Source organism: Anser anser, assembly GCF_964211835.1.
Source record: "Anser anser genome assembly, chromosome: 12".
NCBI lineage: Eukaryota > Metazoa > Chordata > Aves > Anseriformes > Anatidae > Anser > Anser anser.
In genome coordinates this window covers 17,853,849-17,860,157 of record NC_139733.1, presented here as the reverse complement: position 1 = coordinate 17,860,157, position 6,309 = coordinate 17,853,849, and the positions used below count along the sequence as shown (strand labels likewise).

Sequence of the window (6,309 nt, the reverse complement as noted above, 5' to 3'; positions counted from 1 at the left end):
TTTTCAGAAACCTCAGCTGGACCAAGGCACAGCCTCCTCCCATTTGCACACTTCTCCCTACCAAGGACCTCATCCATAACCAATACTGCCATCGGCACACTGTGCATCTTCCCAGGACCAACAATTTGCTGTCCTGGATATAGAAGCACCTTACTTTTTCCCACCAAAGGCAGGAATCAAGATTTAAAACCAAACGTGAACAAAAAGAACCACCAGGCATTATTCCCTGAGAAATGCAAGTAAGACCCCCATGTCCCCTAACTTTTCAGAGTGTTCCCCACCTCCAGCACTACCAGGAGAGGGCTCTGGGCTTCCTAGGGGGCCCAGGGCCTGGCCTGTATTGCAGGCAGTCGATGTGCACAGGAGCGACTGCTGCCGACAGCTCAGCACCATCCTGTGAGCCCTGCGAGGACGGGAGGTAACGGGAACCTCCGACTTTCATGGGTAACCCTACCTGCGAGACAGCTTCCAGGGGAGCAGGGCAGTGGAAAGTCTGGAAACAGAATATGGAAAGGGAAAGTTCAAGGCCTCCATGTTACATGAGATCATTAAGGCAAGCTGCATACCTCTGCAAGCCAAACCAGCGGTGCTTATTTGCATGAACAAGCAACCTTTCTCTGCCTTTACAAAGGGTTTGCAAAGGATTACTAGGCTGGCTACTTCAAATCATGCAGCATGGGCAAACCCTATTCCTGCGGTTCCCGAGACTGAAGAAAATATGCTAGACACCTACCCAACTGAGAAATGTGTTTGCATGATGACCACAGCATTTACATAGCTGGGAGGTGTTGCACAGGGTTCCTCAAAGGAATAAAAACAGTCTAGGCTGCTTTTTTTTGTCTCTGTACAAAAAGTGATTTATTTAAAGCCAAAAGGTGTGAAGGATTATCTTCTGAACCTGCCAAACTGGCTGCAAACATCCTGAAAAGCAGATTTTATTATTGTAATTTAGTATTATACTGGTTTTAAAAGAACGAAAGGAGCTTTGCAAGCAAAAGGATGAAAACTAGATTCCCCCTGACATATTTATTTCTCAGATTAAGTCTGTGTAACTATATGCTATATATGCACAATGTAGATAATAGAAGTGTTAGCTACAGGACATTGCAACATCCGGGATGTAATTTATATCTCTCCCCATGTCTTCGCTCCCAAACACAGCAGCTCATCATATTCCTTGCCGCTGCTGGACTTTGGCAGAGCTCCAGCACTTCAGAGGTCACTGGGTTCTTGAGTGGCCAATTTGTCAATAGCTGCTTCTGCAGTGTTTACCCAGGTATTATTCAGCTTTGTACCACTAAGACAAGCTGGTACACGCTGGTTCTGCTCTGCGTATTGTTTATTCTCTGCTATTTTGACCTTAGAGTTCATCTGGGAAACGTATTCAGCCAGCGCTTCTAGAAGCTGCTGTGGTGCTGTAGGGATGAAGTAGAGAGATAGGGTAAGGTAGGGTGGGATAGGATGGGATAGGATGGGATAAGATAGGATAGGAAGGGATGAGATGGGATAGCGTAGACAGGATGGGAAGAGATGGGATGGGATATTCAAAACGGGAGGTTCTGAATACCAGTTAGGGCAAAACAAATTTGACTTTTCTTTTAGACTTGAATTGATGTTTTCAAATTTAGTACACAGCAGAGGGATCGCTCCTCTCACAAAAACTTTCAATGTGGAGAACAGTCATGGCTTTGGCATACCTCAGTTTTGAATACTACAGAGCATGGTGTTGGGACACTTCCACACAGTACTTTTTTTGCCTTACTTGACATTTAACGACGACATATTTTACCCCAAGGGGAAGAACTGACCTTTGCTTGTGCCAGCCAAGTCCAAGTCCTAGGAAGACTACAGCAGCCCAACACAGCAGGTAGCAGCTGCAGCCCAATCCTGCTGCCCACGTGGCAGCATGGCTTGATCAAAGTCCATCCGAAGATGTCAGTGATGCTCCACTGAGTCCAACCTGCAAGTGAGAAAATGCCCACTTCATGGAGACCTCCGAGGACTGAGTCCTATCACTTGTCAACAGCCATTTTACAAGCCCAGTTTTCAAAGTATGGCTATTCAAAGCTTCCTGAAAACCAAGACCTTTAGAAGTTTCTTCAGCTGGACACCCAATAGCTAAGGCATCCCAAATCCCTCGTTATTTCTGAACATCTTGGCACAGAGTGCTGAGCATAGGAAATGGGTGAGATTAACGACTTCAGCTCACACATCGAGCAGGATATGAAGGGCTACATGTGGTATGTGCATAATATGCCCCTTTTGCCAGCGTCAATCAAATTGTAAAGCACAAAAAGACATTGTACCCACTGGGAGAGCAAACATTTCACTTCTCTGGATCAAAACTTAAAGGAAATATCCTCTTTCTTCCTGTCCTCCTACCTTCACATGAGCTGGAGAGTACAACTACCTAATATGAAAAATCTAACAGCAAATTTACAACCTGAAAATAAAAGGGAACTGCTTCCTCTACTTGCTTTTCTTATTTTTTTTTCTTTCTTTTTTTCACTCTTCCCTGAGAGAAGATGAAGGTTCAAGGATCTCACAGCAACGCGCTCTTGCTGCACTGGACATTTCTTATCAGCCTCGGACTGCGGGAGCCGCGATAGGAAATGTGCCATTCATTCAAGGGGCTGCTGCTGGGGATCTTAGGCATATCTTGAGCGTGTTATCACACGCTTTGTATTGTCTACTCTGTCTTGAGAAAGAAACCCTCTAATCAGGGCTGACATTTTCTCCTTCTGGAAATCACCAGTTTGTTTCTCTGCCTTTTGCCTCGCATTGATTAAACACCTTCCTGTTGAAACAGTTAGCCAGACAACCACAACAGCAGAACAAAAACTTGGTATCAGCTTCCCAGATTCCTGCTCCCTTTCATGTGAGAACAGAGTTGGCATGGGCAGGGAACACATGAGGCAGGACTGTGAGATGAAATTTTGCCACTTGATTTATTAACGACCACTTTTTAGCGTTGCCCTGCGTGTCAGTATGAGTGGCCTCGAGTCCTTTGGGTCTGGACAATCCTCCCAGGCACAGCCTTGGGGAGAGGGTCTCCTGCGCCAGAGATCTGCTGCCGCTGAGCTCAGGGAGCCTTCTTCTGTGAGCAAAGCCGTTCATGTTGGAAGGAATATGGCCAAAAAATTTAAATCTGATTTTAATAAGATTTAATTAAAAAATTTTAATCTGATACTGCTCATGAATTGTAGGGAATTTACAGACCACTCATTGAAATCAAGATGTGCATCTGATTTTTTTTCCAATTGAAACCTTTTTCCATTTTTCTACAAGAGTTTTTCCCTCTCACCAGCCACACTCACCAGTTTGATTTGCTTATTATGATAAACTCCAACTTTACAAATACTTCTAACTCTGTTTCCCCAGAATGGGATATTTTTTTACTGCATGATAGCTAAAATGCAAAAGGATGTTTTCTAAAAGGGACAGAGAAAATCGTTAAAAATGTACACATGCAACCCACTAAGGCGGCATACATGTAAAAGTAACATTTATCTAATCACACTGATATCAGCTTTAGTGTGACATTGCCTCCCAGAAAGGGAGAAAAATTACACTAATGTTAATATTGCAATAAGATAAGGAGGTTTTGTAAATGTAATTGTATCCATTCAATTAACTTCTAACACTTGTACTTCTAGGCTGCCCTACTTTATAATTGTCCTCTCCTTAAAAGCATTTTTTTTAACTTTTTACATTGTTAAAATCCAGTGGAAGAAAATCAAAGTTGTTTTCCTCTTTATCTAAGAAAAAAAAAAAAAAAAAAGCCTAGATCTCAAGCTGCTTCTGTGAGTATCCACAAAGAATGTTGTTCTTAGCATCCTATCTCTATGGAAAGTTAAATGTTCTATGGATACCTAAATATTCCCTGTATTATAATGCTTATCAGTAGAAAGAAAAGAAATAATGCAGTCTAGAAGCTATTACAATTTCAGAAAACTCATAGAAAACTCTAACTGCACAAGGAGAATGCTTAAACCTCTTTTGCTCATGTATAAATTAATAACCCAGTTGAGCACTTCTCCATCCTGGGAAAATACTTGCACTAAGTTTAAGGAAAAATTTAAGGAAAACTTAAATGGATCCCCTCTTTGATTAGCATTCCTGTTTCTTAAACCCTTATTTTTGCTGGTTTACGGTTTCCACTGTGGCCACAATTAACAGTCACCCTGGTATTTTTAAATGACAATTTAGGATGAAGACATTTTTCTTGGGCATCGTCAAATATGAAGTATATTAAAATGTAGAGTCAAAATGGCCCATTACTCCACTCACTGCTTCAGATAGTGCTGGAAAATAACTAATATCAAAGCAAAAATTCATGATTAAAGACTTATTAGCAGAAGGTTTAAATCCTTAGAAAATTCACCTCAAACAATACATCGCCTGAAACTATTTATCAAATTCCACTCAAATTTTCTGGAAATAGTTTACTAAGCTTTGCCTAGCAGGGCGAACAGCTGGATGTCAAGCAGGAAGACACGGCTGGCTGATACATGCATACACGCATATGGACATCCAGGGGAGATTTAAGACCCATCCTGTGCTGCAGCTGTTTTCATAACTTAGACCCAACGTTCTTACCCGTTGCACGTAGCCATATCGGCCAGACAGACTTCAAGGCGTGAGGAGGACCCAAAGATTGGTTCAAACCTAAGCCCTCTTCATCCATCTTATTCATTTTACAGGCTTATAGCAAGTTGTCCTTAGAAGCATACATATGAGCATTTCCTCGGTCTAACCAGAGCTTTAACATATAGCAATTCAGCCACTTGGACGAGACGACGATGTGATGACAGCAAGCCTCTACCACCAGTCTTTCTGAAAGCACCATGAGGATAACTTCTGTGATGTCTGATGAAATTCAAAACTTTTAAAGAGCACATTTGAGTAGCACTAAAAAAGGGGATGAAAGTTTAGGTCGGTAAGAGTGACACAACTCACCAAACTTGTGACCTTATTATCTGCTTAGCACCTGCCGTAATCTCCTCGTCTCCAGGCCTCCAGTAGTAAGATGCTGCATAGGGTATTTTGCCTGTAGAGTGACAGCGAACCTGCTGTTAAAAAGCAAATATGTAATGGCATACTCTGACTTTGCCTCATGTAGAAATGCTACGTACATGTGTGTAGAAATACGAATGTTGACAGACTTTCTAAAATTCTCACCAAAGCCTGCGGGATATTCAAGACAGTTCTGTTCAGAGAGAAAAAAGAAAAAAAGAAAAGGAAAAAAAAAAATAAAGGAAAAACATAGGTATATGTTTTGACAATATCTAAGCTGTGACAATATCTAAGCAGATTTTGCATGAATCCTTACATTCTTAACCAAAATAGACACAGGGTTTGTAGTGAATCACTTACCAAATTATCATGTGTTTCTGAATTTTGCCTCCTTCTCAGGTGATGAGTTCTCTTTCAGAGCAGGGGCTGTGGGGTGGGGGAGTAACTGCTATGGCAATGCATAAGTACACCAGTATTAAATCTTACGGTAAAATTATCTCTTTGATCCAATGTTCAAGATGAATCCCTAATATCACTGATAAGCTTAAATGTAATTTTGAGAAGTACAAAGCAAAAAATACCACAACAAGAGATGGAGAAGAAGAAAGCCTTAAGAATAAAAGTTAAAGTATGAAGCAGGAGAAGCTGGTGTATTAGGCCGGACGCCATTTCTTTCTTAGCTCACGTATAACGAAAGGTTGCATTATTGCTCTGTATTCCGATTACTTCTGCTGTTGTTGGAGGCACTATTGGGCCATAAGTCAATGTGCCCAAGGTATCCACAGGATGTATCGATTCACTGCAGCACCTCCTTCCTTTTGCAGAAGGAAATATTGCTTAAATGCCGAAGTTACACGGCTGGGTTTCCAAAACCACTTCACCATGTGGGTAACTTTGCTCCTACTGATATGCTGCTGATCTCTTGGAACACCAACCTGCAGGTCTAGCAGACTGGAGAGGGGTGATTTCTGAAGAAAGACCTTGTTTTTATTGTCCCAAAACTCAGATCCTGGAAAATGCAGGAGAAGGCCTGTGCTTGGACTCTGAAGGCAGCTCCTGCCATCCCCTCTGCTGATCCAGCCCTCCTCCCTTTTTCACTGACTGCAAAGGGAGTGGAGGGGATGAAATCCCTAATTTAACATGCTAGCCCTAGCTGACCGTGTCTTCGGAGGGAGTGTGGCATGCCATGGTCTTGCAAGATGTGTACACCGTGCTGCCAAGAAAAATCCTCATCAAGGACGGTATCACATCCTGCTGTTTGTACAGCTGTCAATTTTTTTCTTCCTAAAATGG

General features: G+C 42.1%; 1 long non-coding RNA gene across 1 annotated transcript; it reads right to left on the bottom strand.

The window, feature by feature from the left end:
* Positions 1 to 840: 840 nt before the first annotated feature.
* On the bottom strand, positions 841 to 5,883 carry LOC310880110. Its single transcript, XR_014571393.1, has 3 exons — positions 4,960 to 5,883; positions 1,809 to 1,960; positions 841 to 921 (listed from the first exon to the last, which is right to left on the bottom strand). It is a non-coding gene; the product is annotated as an uncharacterized lncRNA (long non-coding RNA).
* Positions 5,884 to 6,309: the final 426 nt, after the last annotated feature.